This window comes from Zingiber officinale, unplaced genomic scaffold (assembly GCF_018446385.1).
Source record: "Zingiber officinale cultivar Zhangliang unplaced genomic scaffold, Zo_v1.1 ctg72, whole genome shotgun sequence".
Taxonomy (NCBI): Eukaryota; Viridiplantae; Streptophyta; class Magnoliopsida; order Zingiberales; family Zingiberaceae; genus Zingiber; species Zingiber officinale.
In genome coordinates, this window is record NW_024589968.1 from 83,014 (window position 1) to 102,575 (window position 19,562).

Genomic DNA, 19,562 nt, shown 5'->3' on the forward strand with positions numbered 1-19,562 from the left:
AAAAAATAAATATTAATATAAAAATAAAAAAATTGAAAGAAAAAGAAACAAATCTATACAAAAAAAACAACTCCAATGAAAAAAGTTTTTGGATGGGAATGAATCGAAAAAGGGAAAGAGTTTTTTGTAAAAAAAAAAAAAATCAAATCTGAAACTTTGGTTCTTCCCGGAATTAAGATTTACTTTTGATACATATAAGGCATATAAGATTCAACCGTCGCCCTACAATAGTGCAACACAGGGATGCCACGCGAAGGATCCAATAGCAAGCTACTATAATAATCCCTCCCCAAAATAAAAATTAATTTAATATCATAGTGAACCAATGGTCCACGTATCAGATATTAAACTGATAAGAACAGATACTACACTTGATCTTAGCCAAAAGGCCGAGAAAGGTATGAATGAGAAAGTGCCATAGCCTCTTCTTTTATAGCACTAGTTCCACTCCGTCAATAAAAAACAAACGATATGGGACTAATTCTAAACCCTAAACTCTAAACTCCACCTAGTATAAAAGGTCATTACAGTTTTTTTTGTTTGTAAATAGAGGCGAGAGTACAACTCCACCTGGTATAAATGGCCATTAGAGTTTTTTTTTTAAGAAGAGGCGAGAGTGCACTGCAAACCGTGATCTTTCTCACGTCTCCTTCTCCTTGGCCACGGAAAAGAAAGGAGAGTCTTGTTGCTTGTGATTTTGTTCTGGAGGCAGTTAAGGTTTGTTGCTTCGCCGCTGCAGCTGCGTCGACAAGCAGGACATCTCCTCCGTCGGTCAACGTCTCCATGCCTCGTTCCGTCGTAAGTTGATCAAATTCTTTGCCTAAGGTGTCTGTAGGTTTGATCCCCCGATTCGCTCGGCTCGTCACTAGTGGACTTCAGATGTCGATCCTATAGGAAATGGGAACGTAGGAGCATGCCCACGTTCCCCACTACAATTAATGGGAAAGTCCATTATATCAATGAGTTATTTTCCTTTATAAGGGGTGCGTCCAAGGATCAAGGCGGATGATTCACAGTGTAGAGAAAGAGACAACGAGAGAGTGAGAAGAATATCTGAGACGGTGAGATTTGGTTCGTGGAATTGTGGAGAGCTTTCCAATCCTATGATTGCTCTTCCGGCAGCAAGTCCAATCGTCGTCGATTGTAGATCTGTGGGAGATTGTTGTAAGTGTTTACCATTTTAATTCGTTTTGATTCGTGCATTTAGAGTATCAACAATGGTATCATATCACATAGTTAGTTATAAATGCATGACAAATCTCCTGCTTAAAATTTCTACCCCTTCCTTTTGCTCTCTTTTCCTACCGCTCCGATCGATTTTGTTGCCTGCTGCCAACACATGGAAAGATAGCGTCCATGTCGCAAACTTCCCCAATTGCCGACTTCGTAGGCCTTGAGGAACACCCACAAAGTTTGCTTTGATATTGGCCGGTGGTTGTGCTCATGGCCGCCACTCGCAGAGGCTTTGCGTCATTAGTGTCGAAGGGCTATCGCCAAAGACTTCCCCTAGTTTCTGGTCACTAACATTTTTTTTTGCATGTTTTAGTGTGTGCGAGATCAAAGGAAAACATTTTCTCATAGTAAAAAGTCTTATTCCAATCAATAACCAAGTAACCATTGCCAGCATGCCCTCTTTTCAATTTTCAAACATAATCAATCGTATTGTCAAATATTTTGAGGAGGAAGTCTCAATTCATGCATCTTACTCTTGAGGTTTTGGTGGTTCTCATTTGTTATGCTGAGTTCATCCTATTGAACTCGTTTTGTTTCTTTTATATCTACTTGCAATAGCCTGGAGGGATGAGATGTGGAATGTCAATCTTAGTTTGGCCTTTATGCTTCCTTCTCCCATTGCAAAATATATTAAAGAACTTTGTTGCCTACTTTCCCAACTCTGTTGCATCCAGGTATGAAAGCGCCTTAACATGTTAGTTAATATAACCCACAAGCTAATCACCCCTCGAGTTATTCTCCTATAGTTTGGGCCCTCCATAGACCGTAGGGTTAGGGTTTTCCCATGGTCTTTCAGTTGGCATGTTCTTTCAGTGTGACCGAACAATTTACTTGTCAGTTTGACTGAGCGAGTCTATTTATCCAAAGCATTGGTCTGGAGTTGGTTCAAGATCATCGAGATGATATCAACATTGTGCTCTCGGTATATATCCCAAGCGTGCCCTATCATTGTGCCCTCGTTGCTTATCCCAAGCATGTCAGATAAGGCGGTAAATGAACCAATGGTTCAAAAATAAGTTTGGTGTTCAATTTAATATGAAATTATTTATGTGCGTTCAATACAACACTATTTTAATTAATTGGACATGCTTCAAAAATTTATGAATAAATTTGAACAAGTATATTGGTGAATAATGATCATCAATAACTTGTTTATAAACATGTTAAATAAAATAAAATAATTAAATTTAATAAATAATTGAATAAGTTTCAAACAATAAATAAGGTTGTTCTTGTGTAATAGTACCATGATAGGACACTTTTAGTTTCCCAAATATTTAAGGATCGAGTTTAAATCTCGGTGAATTAACGGATGAATTTTTCCTAATGGACTATTGATCTAAGAACATTGGATTGATGGACCGGTGGAAAATTTTTATGGCTGGATTGACCATCCCAGGATTAGTCAGCGAAAGTTGAGTACTTGATACCAATTCAATTAAGAACTTGATAACATTTAAACGAACCAACCTCAAGCCAAACTTGAACCAAACTCTACCCCCACGGTGTAGCCAAATTGGTATTCGAGTGATACAGGTGTTTTACATGTTTTATTCCCTAAGGATTAAATGTCCTCTCTATTAGAAAGTTGTTTGGTATGTGTTTTATCTTTCTTGGGCGGCGTAAAATCCTTTTTTCTTACCAAATTAAAAAAATAAACCACACTAATTATGTTATTTCAATTCAATTGAATAACTTAATAAATTTAAAATTTTAATTAAATTATTTCAAAATTTCATCTAAGAAAACATCAATTTATTCAATTCTAATTTTAAATTTTCTTATTCATTAAATTCAATTATTTTATGTGTTTTGTATTTATTTTTAAATATATAAAATTTTAAGATTTAATTTCATATATTGTAATTAATAATTTAAAAATAAACTTAATTTAATATAAAATTTTAATTTAACTTGGTCGGTGCGCCAAACCCCTACAATAGTGCAACATAGGGATGACACGCAAAGGATCCAATAGCAAGCTACTGTAATGATCCCTCCCCAAAGAAAAATTAATTTAATATCATAGTGAACCAATGGTCCACGTATCAAATATTAAACTGATAAGAACAGATACTACACTTGATCTTAGCCAAAAGGCCGAGAAAGGTATGAATAAGAAAATGTCATAGCCTCTTCTTTTATAGCACTAGTTCCACTCCGTCAATCAAAAACAAAAGATATGGGACTAAATTCTAAACCCTAACATGTAAACTCCATTTAGTATAAAAGGTAATTGCAGTTTTTTTTTTGTTTGTAAATAGAGGCGAGAGTACAACTCCACCTGGTCTAAATGACCATTAGAGTTTTTTTGTCAGTTGAGGCGAGAGTACACTACAAACCGTGATCTTTCTCCTGTCTCCTTCTCCTTGGCCGCGGAAAAGAAAGGAGAGTCTTGTTGCTTGCGATTTTGTTCTGGAGCTAGTTAAGGTTTGTTGCTTCGCCGTTGCAGCTGCGTCGACGAGCAGGGCCTCTCGTCTGTCGGTCACCCTCTCTCCATCTCACTCCCTCGTAAGCTGTTCAAATTTTTCACCGAAGCTGTCTGTGGGTCTGTGGGTTCCCCATTACTCTTAACGGAAAAGCCCATCATATCCTTGGGTTATTTCCCTTTATAAGGGGAGCGTCCAAGGATCATGGGAGACGATTCACGGTGTAGAGAAAGAGACAACGAGAGAGTGAGCAGAACATCTGAGATGGTGGGATTTGGTTCGTGGAATTGTGGAGAGCTTTCCAATCCTATGATTGCTCTTCCGACCGCAAATCCAATCTTCGTGTAACGACCACCCTTCTTACTACTACTACTACTCTCTAAGAGTGACCGTTACTTATCTACTACTCTACTTAACCGGTTTATTAAAAATCACATGGAAAACCCTACCGAAAAATTTCGGCAGAATCTCCCCTGTACCGGTGACCATTTTCCATAATACAAGCATAATATACTCAGCCACAGGCGGCTGGGAATATATTTCAATCAACCACGCAGTTTAATAAGAAATGAAAACTAACCACAACCACGCAGTTTAATATTTCAAATCATGCAGATAATGAAAAACCGAAAACATAACCTCTTACTACATAATTCTCTTATCAACTTAATAAGAAATTAAACTAAACAAATTCTTAAACTAAATGAGTTCTTTAGCTAAGTCCCAAGGACCTCCATAGTCCACACATCACACACTCCTCTTGCATCTCCTTGTCGCCTTCCTTCACTGTATCTTTTCTTTCCCTTTATCTGCAGTAGGAGGAAATGCAGTCTATAAGCATAAAGCTTAGTGAGCGCTATCTACTCACAAAAACTCGATATGCATGTATATAAATAAAAACATGCTAAAACTGAATGCTAACATATAAAACTACTCATGCTCATATATAGCAAAGGAAATCATGCTAACTGAAATGCTAATCATTGTATAGCTAGATATGCTCATAAACCAATAAGAGAAGCATACTAAACATGTAAAGCTACTAACCATGTAAAGCTAGTAAACATGTAAAACTACTAAACATGTAAAGCTAAACATGCTCATAACAATAAAACTATAACAGCATGCTGAAAGCAAATAAAACTAAACATGCTGAATAATCTAATAGCAAGAAACAAATAAAACTACTACTGAATGCTTCAAACAACAAGAACTAAACTTTCTAATTCTAGACAGATTTGAAGCTCGTTTCATTTGTTTCAAAACTTATACTTTAATACTTCAAAATAATAATAAACTTCTTTTGGGCCCGGCATTGTACTACTTAGCGCGCATTCTTAATAAGAATCGAGGTAGCTAATCCCGAAACTACTAAGATACTTCTAGGCCTTGTGCCTAGGGGCATCTTGGAGCCCATCCCTTCGACCTTGTGTCCGGTACATGCCCTTTAAAAGTAAAATACTTTCTTTTTAACTATAACTTCTTTATACTTGCCCTTACTTGGCATTTAAGCAAACACCTTGTGTGCGCTTTTGATATTCAATCTTCTGGAATTGAAATCAAGTCTAAACCTTAGTCTTTCTTGCTTATAGTTCTTAAAGATAGAAACTCATGCTTATGTAATAGCAAAGAAACTAATAATTGCATGCTCAAGATATACTATCTGTAATTAAACAGAAACAAACTGCTTTCTGAAAATTAGAGGCTGTTCGTGCTTAATAACTAGCAATGAAAACTTCATTCTTGCTGGAATAACAAATAGGAAATCTCATGCTTACTGGAATAACTTCATACTTCAAAAGAAATCCGAAACTCGACACAAATTGTTCATGCTTGTTAAAATGCAAGGTACCCAAAACTAAAATACTGATGTTAAGGACTATTCTTGCTCCTTAAGTGCAAAGACAAGAAAGCTGTAATGCTAAACTCATTCTGACTAAATAAAGATTGTTCTTGCCCTTAAAACAGCAACAAAAGATCTATCCAAATATACTAAGGTACCAAGTTGTGCATGCTCATTAAGGAAACTACACTGCTGTTCATGCTCAATTAATAGCAAGGAAGAAAAATCAAGAAAATCAACACTGCAAGCTAAAGGCCGGCTGCCCATTCTCATGCAGTAGCAAAGAAAGGAATTTAAAGATATCAATGTTGCCAACTAAAGGGTCGGCTGCTCATGTTCAACTAGTAGAAACCGAAACCACATGTTAAACCTAAACAACTTATTCATTTATCTCAGATTTCAACAAAACTAAATCTGCACTTATAAAGGCTGTTCATGTTCGGAATTTACAACAAGATTTAAAAACTGAACTTCCAAATCAAGGTTACTCAAGCCTAATGCATGGCATAAACCCAAATCCGTACCAATCCGATTTGCACAGCAAGGTCACAAACCCGAATTGCACAGCAAACCTTAACCATCAAACTTCACAGATTAACTCGAAATCAGGAATAAGCTAAATCCAAAAATCTAATCCAAACAAAAACCCCTTCATCTTCCTTAACCCCTCACGGCAGAAAACCAAAATCCCTAAACATGCTTCACAGTAAAACTCGAACCAACAAGGAAACACCAAACGAATCGGAACTACTCCTACTGCAGGTGAGAAGCAACTCACCTTAGGCTTTTCTTGGACTTACAGCCGGAGAAGAAAGCTTCCAATGCTTCTAGGGCTTGCGGAGGATATCGCAAACTCGCCCTCTTCCTCGTGCCTACTGTTCCTTCTTGACGAGAGGAGCTCGAATCCGAGAAGAGCTCGTGGAGAAGTCCCCTTTGGCCGGCCGCCGAAGAGAAAACCTTAATCTCTTCGCGGCTTCGTTTTCGCCCGAGCCCGCCGTCGCACACGCAGAAGAGGAAGAAGGAAACAGGATTTTAGGTCACGGGAAAAATAAATCCCTAAGTTCTCTCTTATAACTCAATATTCGGTTCACTTCTTTAAATAATTTTACTATCTATTCTTAAACAAAACCGCCCGCAGCACACTTGGTTAGCCAGATTTTAACCAAGTCAGAGATCTTGGCTTCGATTCCTCAGCCGCGCACTTTTATTTCCAATTTTTTTACTGTTCTTAACTATTACTTAAATATATATCGCTCCTTATATGATTAACAAATCGAGCGCAGCTCGATTGGTTGGGCCGATTTTGCTTGGGTCCGGGGTGCTGGGTTTGAAACCCAGCTTCTACAACCCTTTTTTTTCATTTTAGTTTATTTTTAAAACTTATTCTCCTTGGTAAAATACCAAACGAACTCCAAAATTTGCATAAAAATACTCTAAAAATTTCTAAAAATCTCTAGAATTTTTCTATAGTATTTCTAAATATTTTTGAATTATTTTTGGGGCTCAAAATGAGGAAATTTGGGTCATTACACTTCGCCGATTGTAGATCTGCGGGAGATCGTTGTAAGTGTTTACCATTTTAATTTGTTTTGATTCATGCATTTAGAGTATCAACAATGGTATCAGAGCACATAGTTAGTTATAAATGCATGACAAATCTCCTGCTTAAAATTGCTACCCCTTCCTTTTGCTCTTGTTTGCTGCCGCTCCGATCGATTTTGTTGCCCGCTGCCAATGTAACAACCCACCTTTCTACACTACTACTATTCTCTAAAGGTGGACGCTACTTGACTACTAACTCTACTTAACCGGTATGATTAAAAAATCACATAGAAACTCTACCGAAAAATTTCGGCAGAGTCTCCCCTGTACCGGTGACCCAAACTGGGATACATAACATGTATACTCAGCCACAGGCGGCTGGAACATATAATTTCACAACCACGCAGTATAATAGCACAATAAAAATATGAAACTACTCTAGCAGTGGCAAACAACCATATCACTCCAACAATAGGAGGTATCAAACTACAATGCGGAAATAAACTCAATTACAATCTCAACTTCATAATAACATAAACTAAAACTCTAAACAGGTAGGTCCTGAAAATTCACTAGCGAACTCTGGATCTCTCCATAGTCCTGGCATCACACACCATCACAGCATCTCCTTGTCGCCTTCCTTCTTATACTTTTCCTTTTCCTTTATCTGCAGTAGGAGGAAAATAGTATCTATAAGCTAAAAGCTTAGTGAGCGCTATCCTACTCACAAAATCTCGATATGCATGTATATAAATAAAAACATGCTAAAACTGAATGCTAACATGTAAAGCTACTCATGCTCATAAATAGACAAGAAATCAACTAACTAGAAAACTAACATGTATAGCTACTCATGCTCATGAATAGCAAAGAAATCATATCATGCTAACTGAAATACTAAACATGTATAGCTAATCATGCTCATAAATAGCAAAGGAACTAACTAAAAAGCTAACATGTAAAGATAATCATAGAACTATCATGTGTATCAATAAGAAACTGAATTGATACCTAAGCTAAACTAATTAATGCTAAACTGAGTCTAACTTGTATTCATATAACTAATTTGTGAAGTTTTGAAAACTATTTACATAATAGATTAAAATAATAATCATGCTGCTGATGGGCCCGGCAACTGTACTTACTGTGCGCGCATCCCTAACTAAACCCGGGATTGCAAGTTCCGAGTCTAGTAGGGTTTACTAGGTTATCTAAACCTAGGGACGACTGTGGGAGCCCAACCCAATGGATATCTAATCCAGTACAGTGCCATTGCTGAAAATAAAATACTGATTTCATAGCTAATTTTCTTATCTTGCTTTTACTAGGTTATCTGAACCTAGAACTAGGTTATCTGAACCTAGAGGCGACTGTGGGAGCCCACCCATTGGACCGTAGTCCCATATAAGCTGAAGCAAGACTAAATAAGTTATTTTAAATGCTTCTACTGCATTTACTGAGCTATTAAAATGCCTACTGTAGCATTATATTGAGCTAAGCATCTTATCAAGCACTTGGGGTGCACTAGAACACACTCTACGTACTGAAAATCTGTATACAAAGCTTAACATAAATCTGCGTGCAAAGCTTAATAAAAATCTGCATAATAAGTTTATCAAAATCTGCATACTAAGCTTATCTAAAATCTGCATGCTATAAAAATAGGACTGCTCATGTTATTCCAATAGCAAATAAGAAACTAGAACAACTTAAGCATGCTGTGATTGTAAAACCAATTCAACTACTAGGCACGCAATAGAATCTAGAAAATAAAGGAATCATTGCTGCATGGAATTAACAGTATATCATGCTTCATCAGGAAATACTAAACAGCAATGAAAGGAACTCAACTAAGTTCTGCATTTGCTAATAAAAGCATGCTTATTCATATCCAGCAAATAGCACAAAACAAAACTAATACATGCTGGAATTAAAACCTTTATAATGCTTGTTTTAATGATATAAATGAAATATCAATCTGCACATGTACAAGACTAAATTCAGGACATGCATGCTATAACAGAACACAAGCATCAAGCAAATAAATACCTTTAAGCATGCTATAACAGAACTTAAGCATCAAGCAAATAGGTCCCTAGCTACCCTATTCTATAAAGCATGATCTGGAAGCCATAGGAAAAATCTGAATACAAAGGAAGGAACTAAAACTCAACCTTAAGCTTAAAACTGTTCATGCTCGAAACATTAGTTAGGGCATCCAAAAACCAAACTTAATCATGCATATTCTTCCTTGAAGACTCACGGCAGAAAACTAAAGGAACCAACAAATTAAACTAACTCATCATACTCAATGTGCATATATTTGTATATACATCAAAACTGAAGCTAAAATGCCTAATAAACACATACTGGTCCAGTAAGCTATAAAGGAAATCAAATTGGCATGTCTAATTAAGCTACAAAAGAATAAGCCTACTAAGGAACATAAACAACCTTGAATCCGATCCAAAATTTGCTCACAAGAAACAACAAAGCAGAAAGGGAACACATCTTCAAAGAAAACCTGAACCTGTCCCCAAAACTATAAGTTATCTTGAAGAAATCAAGAATCCGAAATCTCCATACACGGCAGCAAGCTTCTAAAGCAACAAGATCTAAACTCTACCGAATCCAAACTACAATTCGAAACAACACAATCTGTTTCCCTTCTTTGAAATTCTCGACAACAAAGTGAAGTAATTCTGCTTAGTGAAGAAAAACTAGGGTTCACGGCATCAAGATGTGAAACTAGGGTTCACGTGTGCTTCGGAAGAAAAGTGAGAAACTAAAGAAATTCGGAGCTATCCTACTGCAGGTGAGAAGCAACTCACCTTCGTTTCCTTGATTCACAGCCGAAGGAGGAACCTTCTAGTGCTTCTAGGGCTCGGGTGAACTTGAAATCGGGGCCTCTTCCTCGCTCACGACTTCCTTCTTGACGAGCGACCTCGGATCGACGAAGAACTCCCGGAGTTCGCCCCTCGCCGGCCGCCGGAGACGAAGCCCTAGCTTCGATTTCATTCGCTCGGGCAGAATCGGCGCCGACGCCGTTCGTGAGGGAGAAGAGGAATTTTGAGAAAAACTTAATTTCTCTCTTAACTTATCCCTTTTTATAACCTAGGGTTATTTCTGTTATCAATTATACCTTAAATATTTGTCGCTGCCTATTTAATTAGCAACGATCGCTATCCCAGTTGGTCCGTTGGGCTTTGCTTGAAGTCATAGGTTTGGGCTTCGATTCTTGGCCACACCCCTTTTTCCTCGATTTATTTTAAACCTTCCATCTACTGCATATATACAATTCGCTCCATATAAGTTTAACAAAACGAGCGTAGCTCATCTGGTCGGCTGTGTCCGGTTACAGCCTTGTTCGGGTCCGAGCTCTTGGGTTCAAAACCCGGCTTCAACATATATATTTTTGTCGAAACTTACTTCGCTTAGTAAAAATACCAAACGACCTCCAAAAATTCCATAAAAATACTCTAAAAATTCCTAAAAATCTCTAGAATATTTCTATAGCATTTCTAGATTTTTATAAGGTCTTTTAGGACTCCAAATCATGAAATTTGGGGTGTTACAATTCTCCCTACCTTATAAAAAGTTCGTCCTCGAACTTAGACTAATTCTGGACATTTCTGTCTCATGCTGTCTCCACGCTCCCGAGTAACTTCCCCGTGCTTCTGGTTCTAAATGACTTTCACTAATGACACTTCTCTGTTTCCTATTCTCTTGTCTGCTCTGTCCACTATCTGTGTCTGCTCTCATAGCTAAGATCCTCTTGGATCTGCACTGTCTGAGGCTGAATCACTTGGCTAAGGTCGTGAATACACTTCTTTAGCATGGAGACATGAAATACCTTGTGTATTACTGACATATCTTGAGGTAAGTCTAGCTTGTAAGCTACCTTCCCAATTCCCTCTGTGATCGGGGTAGGGTCCTACGTATCGAGGATTTAACCTGCTCTTTTTCTCTAGGGTTCTCCGATGTACTCGAACTGTGCTTCTGATTCAGGTTGGAATACGACTTTCTGTTTACGGCACTCTATGGAGGCACCGTATCTGATCAGGAAGTTCATTCCAAATATGACATCGTAGTCAGTCATGTCTAGCACTATCAGATCACAAAAGAGTTCTCTGTCTGCTATCATGACTGGCACTGTTCTGAGCCAGTGCGTGGATGCCATAACTTCTCCCGAAGGTAATGTTGTCAGAAACTGACTACTGAGTACCTCTGGGGGTATTGCTAATTTTTCGGCGAATGCCCTGGCTATATAAGAATGGGTTGCCCCAGTATCAAATAGAACAGTAGCACTATACTGTAAGATGTTAATCTGACCTGTGACAACTGTCGAGGCATTGGCTACGTCCTCTCTGGTGAGTGAATAGATCCTCGCATTCGCCATCGCTGGAGGGGCTTCTAATCTGCCCTGGCTGATCGGTGGACCTTCTAGAGTGGACTGCATCTGATATAACTGAGCTGACTGGCCTGCATACTGAATCTGCTGTGGCGGAGGAAGACCGGTCTTGTTCAGGCACTGCTTGGCCATGTGCCCTTCTTGTCCACATTCAAAGCATCCTCGTGTGCCCTTGCGACAAACCCCTGGGTGGAATTTCCCACAAGTAGCACACTTTGGATAACTGGGTCGCTTGCTAGATGGTCCTCCTTCTGGGTCACTCCCTGATTTGCGCTTGCTGTTGGAGTTCCCTTTCCAATTAGAGCTGTGGCCTTGCTGTTTTTGATTGTGAGAGTTTCCTTGGCCTTTAGACTCTGAGGAGACTTGCTTCTGCTGCTTTATGCTGTTCTGGTAATGCTCTGTAGTCAAGGCACTGCTCACTAACTCCTCTGTGGTTTGTGGCCTATGTATGCCACCAGCCACGTTCACTGCTATCTCGGGCCTCAGCATCTTGAGCATCAACCGGACTCGTTCCTTTTCTGTGCTGACTAATTCGGGACATAGACGAGCCAGTCTATTGAATTTCTTCACGGCTTCCTCAACTGATAGGTTGCCCTGACGAAACTCCGTGAACTCGTCGTAGTGGCGATTTGTGACCCGCATGTGAAAGAACTCCTCGAAGAATTCTTTCTCGAAGTCAGCCCATGTCATCTGATTTATTGGGCGCTTCGCTCTGACTCTCTCCCACCACATGCGTGCGTCTCCTGTCAGGCAGAAGGAGGCACACTTCACCTTCTCCTGTTCTGGCCAGTCCAGAAGCTCCATCGTGCTCTCCAGTGTTTTGAACCAGGCTTGTGCATCCCATGGTTCACTAGTGCCTGAGAAGTTCTCTGGCTTGACTCGCTGCCACTGGATCAGATAGGCTTTCTCTGGTGCTGGTACTGGTGCTGGCGCTGGCGTTGTAGGCTGGGCTGGTGGAACCTCTAAGACTTCTGGAGTCGTCAGATTCGGTTCCGGGGTGACTGTGGGGGTACTCTGTTGATTAGCCTTTAAGGTGGCTATTTCCTGTCGCTGTTCAGCTAATGCTGTAAGGTCTGGAGGAGGCACTGAACTGTCTGCCTCTTGCTGGGGCTCAGTAGCTAGTGCCCTTCTAGCTGGGCGTCCTCGTGCCATTTCTAAAGTCATCGAGAACATAACATAACTAATGTAATCACAGTTATATAACTACTGATATCATGTTTAAAAACTATCACATACTAACAAGCAGTAGGCATATAAACATGAACTGTAATAACAAAACAAGGAGCATAAATTAAGTAGAGGTATTCTTACTTGGAAGACGGCAAGGCTGATGCTAATGTGTGTGATGCTGGAGAATGGGAACTGCTCTGATACCAACTGTAACGACCCACCTTTCTACACTACTACTATTCTCTAAAGGTGGACGCTACTTGACTACTAACTCTACTTAACCGGTATGATTAAAAATCACATAGAAACTCTACCGAAAAATTTCGGCAGAGTCTCCCCTGTACCGGTGACCCCAAACTGGGATACATAACATGTATACTCAGCCACAGGCGGCTGGAACATATAATTTCACAACCACGCAGTATAATAGCACAATAAAAATATGAAACTACTCTAGCAGTGGCAAACAACCATATCACTCCAACAATAGGAGGTATCAAACTACAATGCGGAAATAAACTCAATTACAATCTCAACTTCATAATAACATAAACTAAAACTCTAAACAGGTAGGTCCTGAAAATTCACTAGCGAACTCTGGATCTCTCTATAGTCCTGGCATCACACACACTGTCACAGCATCTCCTTGTCGCCTTCCTTCTTATACTTTTCCTTTTCCTTTATCTGCAGTAGGAGGAAAATAGTATCTATAAGCTAAAAGCTTAGTGAGCGCTATCCTACTCACAAAATCTAGATATGCATGTATATAAATAAAAACATGCTAAAACTGAATGCTAACATGTAAAGCTACTCATGCTCATAAATAGACAAGAAATCAACTAACTGGAAAACTAACATGTATAGCTACTCATGCTCATGAATAGCAAAGAAATCATATCATGCTAACTGAAATACTAAACATGTATAGCTAATCATGCTCATAAATAGCAAAGGAACTAACTAAAAAGCTAACATGTAAAGATAATCATAGAACTATCATGTGTATCAATAAGAAACTGAATTGATACCTAAGCTAAACTAATTAATGCTAAACTGAGTCTAACTTGTATTCACATAACTAATTTGTGAAGTTTTGAAAACTATTTACATAATAGATTAAAATAATAATCATGCTGCTGATGGGCCCGGCAACTGTACTTGCTGTGCGCGCATCCCTAACTAAACCCGGGATTGCAAGTTCCGAGTCTAGTAGGGTTTACTAGGTTATCTAAACCTAGGGACGACTGTGGGAGCCCAACCCAATGGATATCTAATCCAGTACAGTGCCACTGCTGAAAATAAAATACTGATTTCATAGCTAATTTTCTTATCTTGCTTTTACTAGGTTATCTGAACCTAGAACTAGGTTATCTGAACCTAGAGGCGACTGTGGGAGCCCACCCATTGGACCGTAGTCCCATATAAGCTGAAGCAAGACTAAATAAGTTATTTTAAATGCTTCTACTGCATTTACTGAGCTATTAAAATGCCTACTGTAGCATTATATTGAGCTAAGCATCTTATCAAGCACTTGGGGTGCACTAGAACACACTCTACGTACTGAAAATCTGTATACAAAGCTTAACATAAATCTGCGTGCAAAGCTTAATAAAAATCTGCATAATAAGTTTATCAAAATCTGCATACTAAGCTTATCTAAAATCTGCATGCTATAAAAATAGGACTGCTCATGTTATTCCAATAGCAAATAAGAAACTAGAACAACTTAAGCATGCTGTGATTGTAAAACCAATTCAACTACTAGGCACGCAATAGAATCTAGAAAATAAAGGAATCATTGCTGCATGGAATTAACAGTATATCATGCTTCATCAGGAAATACTAAACAGCAATGAAAGGAACTCAACTAAGTTCTGCATTTGCTAATAAAAGCATGCTTATTCATATCCAGCAAATAGCACAAAACAAAACTAATACATGCTGGAATTAAAACCTTTATAATGCTTGTTTCAATGATATAAATGAAATATCAATCTGCACATGTACAAGACTAAATTCAGGACATGCATGCTATAACAGAACACAAGCATCAAGCAAATAAATACCTTTAAGCATGCTATAACAGAACTTAAGCATCAAGCAAATAGGTCCCTAGCTACCCTATTCTATAAAGCATGATCTGGAAGCCATAGGAAAAATCCGAATACAAAGGAAGGAACTAAAACTCAACCTTAAGCTTAAAACTGTTCATGCTCGAAACATTAGTTAGGGCATCCAAAAACCAAACTTAATCATGCATATTCTTCCTTGAAGACTCACGGCAGAAAACTAAAGGAACCAACAAATTAAACTAACTCATAATACTCAATGTGCATATATTTGTATATACATCAAAACTGAAGCTAAAATGCCTAATAAACACATGTTGGTCCAGTAAGCTATAAAGGAAATCAAATTGGCATGTCTAATTAAGCTACAAAAGAATAAGTCTACTAAGGAACATAAACAACCTTGAATCCGATCCAAAATTTGCTCACAAGAAACAACAAAGCAGAAAGGGAACACATCTTCAAAGAAAACCTGAACCTGTCCCCAAAACTATAAGTTATCTTGAAGAAATCAAGAATCCGAAATCTCCATACACGGCAGCAAGCTTCTAAAGCAACAAGATCTAAATTCTACCGAATCCAAACTACAATTCGAAACAACACAATCTGTTTCCCTTCTTTGAAATTCTCGACAACAAAGTGAAGTAATTCTGCTTAGTGAAGAAAAACTAGGGTTCACGGCATCAAGATGTGAAACTAGGGTTCACGTGTGCTTCGGAAGAAAAGTGAGAAACTAAAGAAATTCGGAGCTATCCTACTGCAGGTGAGAAGCAACTCACCTTCATTTCCTTGATTCACAGCCGAAGGAGGAACCTTCTAGTGCTTCTAGGGCTCGGGTGAACTTGAAATCGGGGCCTCTTCCTCGCTCACGGCTTCCTTCTTGACGAGCGACCTCGGATCGACGAAGAACTCCCGAAGTTCGCCCCTCGCCGGCCGCCGGAGACGAAGCCCTAGCTTCGTTTTCCTTCGCTCGGGCAGAATCGGCGCCGACGCCGTTCGTGAGGGAGAAGAGGAATTTTGAGAAAAACTTAATTTCTCTCTTAACTTATCCCTTTTTATAACCTAGGGTTATTTCTGTTATCAATTATACCTTAAATATTTGTCGCTGCCTATTTAATTAGCAACGATCGCTATCCCAGTTGGTCCGTTGGGCTTTGCTTGAAGTCATAGGTTTGGGCTTCGATTCTTGGCCACACCCCTTTTTCCCCGATTTATTTTAAACCTTCCATCTACTGCATATATACAATTCGCTCCATATAAGTTTAACAAAATGAGCGTAGCTCATCTGGTCGGCTGTGTCCGGTTACAGCCTTGTTCGGGTCCGAGCTCTTGGGTTCAAAACCCGGCTTCAACATATATATTTTTGTCGAAACTTACTTCGCTTAGTAAAAATACCAAACGACCTCCAAAAATTCCATAAAAATACTCTAAAAATTCCTAAAAATCTCTAGAATATTTCTATAGCATTTCTAGATTTTTATAAGGTCTTTTAGGACTCCAAATCATGAAATTTGGGGTGTTACAGCCAACACATGGAAAGATAGCGTCCATGTCACGAACTTCGGCAATTGCCGACGTCGTAGGCCTTGAGGGACACCCATGGAGTTTGTCTCCGATTTGGCCGGTGGCTTGGCTCATGGCCGCCACTCGCTGAGGCTTTCCGTCATTAACATCAGAGGGCTATCGCTAAAGACTTCCCCTGATTTCTGGGCACTAACATTTTTTTTTACTTGTTTTTGTGTTTGCGAGATCAAAGGAAAACTTTTTCTCATAGAAAAAAGTCTTATTCCAATCAATAACCAAGTCACCATTGCCAGCATGCCCTCTTTTCAATTTTCAGACATGATCAATCGTACTATCAAATATTTTGAGGAGGAAGTCTCAATTCATGCATCTTACTCCGATAAAAAGGGGTACTCTTTTCTATTTTATTTATCAAGAATATTGAAAAACAAAAGTGGACAAGTATCTCTTAAATTCAAATAGTAAAGTAAATATAAGAATACTACCGATTGTACGAATCTAACTATTATGTTATGTCTCTCTCTTATCAATCGGCACTAATGAAAGAAATGGAAATTCCCATATTTGTCTGATGATAAATACGAAATAAAAACAAAAGAAATAGGGATCCCGCTGGGTATTAGCTCTTGCTCCCTCTTTCTTTTTTCACGTTAAATAAATGGATAAATTTATTTAACGGATCGGATCCTAGTTCGGGGCTGACGCGGCTCGAACCCGGAGCTTCCGCCTTGACAGGGCGGTGCTCTGACCAATTGAACTACAATCCCAGCGTCTACAACCCTTTTTTTTTATTTTAGTTTATTTTTAAAACTTATTCTCCTTGGTAAAATACCAAACGAACTCCAAAATTTGCATAAAAATACTCTAAAAATTTCTAAAAATCTCTAAAATTTTTCTATAGTATTTCTAAATATTTTTGAATTATTTTTGGGGCTCAAAATGAGGAAATTTGGGTCGTTACACTTCGCCGATTGTAGATCTGCGGGAGATCGTTGTAAGTGTTTACCATTTTAATTTGTTTTGATTCATGCATTTAGAGTATCAACAATGGTATCAGAGCACATAGTTAGTTATAAATGCATGACAAATCTCCTGCTTAAAATTGCTACCCCTTCCTTTTGCTCTTGTTTGCTGCCGCTCCGATCGATTTTGTTGCCCGCTGCCAACACATGGAAAGATAGCGTCCATGTCACGAACTTCGCCAATTGCCGACGTCGTAGGCCTTGAGGGACACCCACGGAGTTTGTCTCCGATTTGGCCGGTGGCTTGGCTCATGGCCGCCACTCGCTGAGGCTTTCCGTCATTAACATCAGAGGGCTATCGCCAAAGACTTCCCCTGATTTCTGGGCACTAACATTTTTTTAACTTGTTTTTGTGTTTGCGAGATCAAAGGAAAACTTTTTCTCATAGTAAAAAGTCTTATTCCAATCAATAACCAAGTCACCATTGCCAGCATGCCCTCTTTTCAATTTTCAGACATGATCAATCGTACTATCAAATATTTTGAGGAGGAAGTCTCAATTCATGCATCTTACTCTTGATGTTTTAGTGGTTCTCATTTGATATGCTGGGTTCATCCTATTAAACTCGTTTTGTTTCTTTTATATCTTCCTACAATAGCCTGGAGGGAAGAGATGTGGAAAGTCAATCTTACTTTGGCCTTTGTGCTTCCTTCTCCCATTGCAAAATATATTAAAGAACTTTGTTGCCTACTTTCCCAACTATGTTGCTTCCTGGTATGAAAGTGCCTTAACATGTTACTTAATCTAACCCGCAAGCTAATCACCCCTCGAGTTATTCTCCTATAGTTCGGGCCCTCCGTAGACTGTAGGGTTAGGGTTTTACCAAGGTCTATCATTTGGCATGTTCTTTCAGTGATCCATTTATCAATTTGACTGAGCGAGCCTATTTATCCAAAGCATTGGTCTGGAGTTGGTTCAAGATCATCGAGATGGTAACAACATTGTGCTCTCGGTACACATCCCATGTGTGCCCTATCATTGTGCCCTCATTGCATATCCCAAGCGTGCTGGATAGGGCGGTAAATGAACCAATTGTTCAAAAATAAGATTGGTGTTCAATTTAATAAGAAATTATTTTTGTTCATTCAATACAACACAATTTCAATACCTTACGAATAAATTTGAACAAGTATGTTGGTGAATAATGATCATCAATAACTGTTTTATAGACATGTTAAATAAATAAAATAAAATAAAATAATTAAATTTAATAAATAGTTGAACAAGTTTCAAACAATAAATAAGGTTGTTCTTGTGTAATAGTACCACGGTAAGGCACTTTTTTTAATTTCCTAAATATTTAAGGATTGAGTTTAAATCTCGATGAATAAACGAATGAATTTTCTCTAATGGACGATTGATCTAAGAACACTGGATTGATGGACCAGTGGAAAATTTTTATGGTTGGATTGACCATCCCAGGATTAGTAAGTTGAATACTTGAATTTTCTCTATTAGAAATTTGTTTGGTACGTGATTTAACTTTTTTCGGCGGAGTAAAATCATTTTTTCTTACCAAATTAAAAAAACCACACTAATTAAGTTATTTCGATTAAATTGAAGGACCTAATTAAATTATTTTAAAATTTAATCTAAGAAAACATCAATTTATTCAATTCTAATTTTAAAATTTCTTATTCATTAACTGAACATTAATAATTAATTCAGTAAAAAAATTCAATTATTTTTATGTGTTTTGTATTTATTTTTAAATATATAAAATTTTAAGATTTAATTTCTTGCACTATAATTAATAATTTTAAAAAAACTTAATTTAATATAAATTTTAATTTATCTTGGTCGGGTGTGTCGAACCCCTACAATAGTGCAACACAGGGATGACACGCGAAGGATCCAATAGCAAGCTACTGTAATGATCTCTCCCCAAAATAAAAATTAATTTAATATCAAAGTGAACCAATGGTCCACGTATGAGATATTAAACTGATAAGAACAGATACTACACTTGATCTTAGCCAAAAGGCCGAGAAAGGTATGAATGAGAAAGTGCCATAGCCTCTTCTTTTATAGCACTAGTTCCACTCCGTCAATCAAAAACAAACGATATGGGACTAAATTTGAAACCCTAAACTCTAAACTCCACCTAGTATAAAAGGTCATTACAGTTTTTTTTGTTTGTAAATAGAGGCGAGAGTACAACTCCACCTGGTATAAATGACCATTAGAGTTTTTTTTTTAAGAAGAGGCGAGAGGACACTACAAACCGTGATCTTTCTCACGTCTCCTTCTCCTTGGCCGTGGAAAAGATTGGAGAGTCTTGTTGCTCACGTATCATAACCCGCTCTGATACCAATAAAT

General features: G+C 38.2%; 3 non-coding genes across 3 annotated transcripts; all 3 read right to left on the reverse strand.

Annotated features, from left to right (window-relative positions):
* Positions 1–203: 203 nt before the first annotated feature.
* On the reverse strand, positions 204–402 carry LOC122037703. Its single transcript, XR_006127716.1, has one exon. It is a non-coding gene; the product is annotated as a U2 spliceosomal RNA (small nuclear RNA).
* A 2,747-nt stretch (positions 403–3,149) lies between these two features.
* LOC122037684 lies at positions 3,150–3,346 on the reverse strand. The gene has a single exon (XR_006127698.1). It is a non-coding gene; the product is annotated as a U2 spliceosomal RNA (small nuclear RNA).
* A 15,696-nt stretch (positions 3,347–19,042) lies between these two features.
* Positions 19,043–19,240, reverse strand: LOC122037697. Its single transcript, XR_006127711.1, has one exon. It is a non-coding gene; the product is annotated as a U2 spliceosomal RNA (small nuclear RNA).
* Between the last annotated feature and the right edge of the window lie 322 nt (positions 19,241–19,562).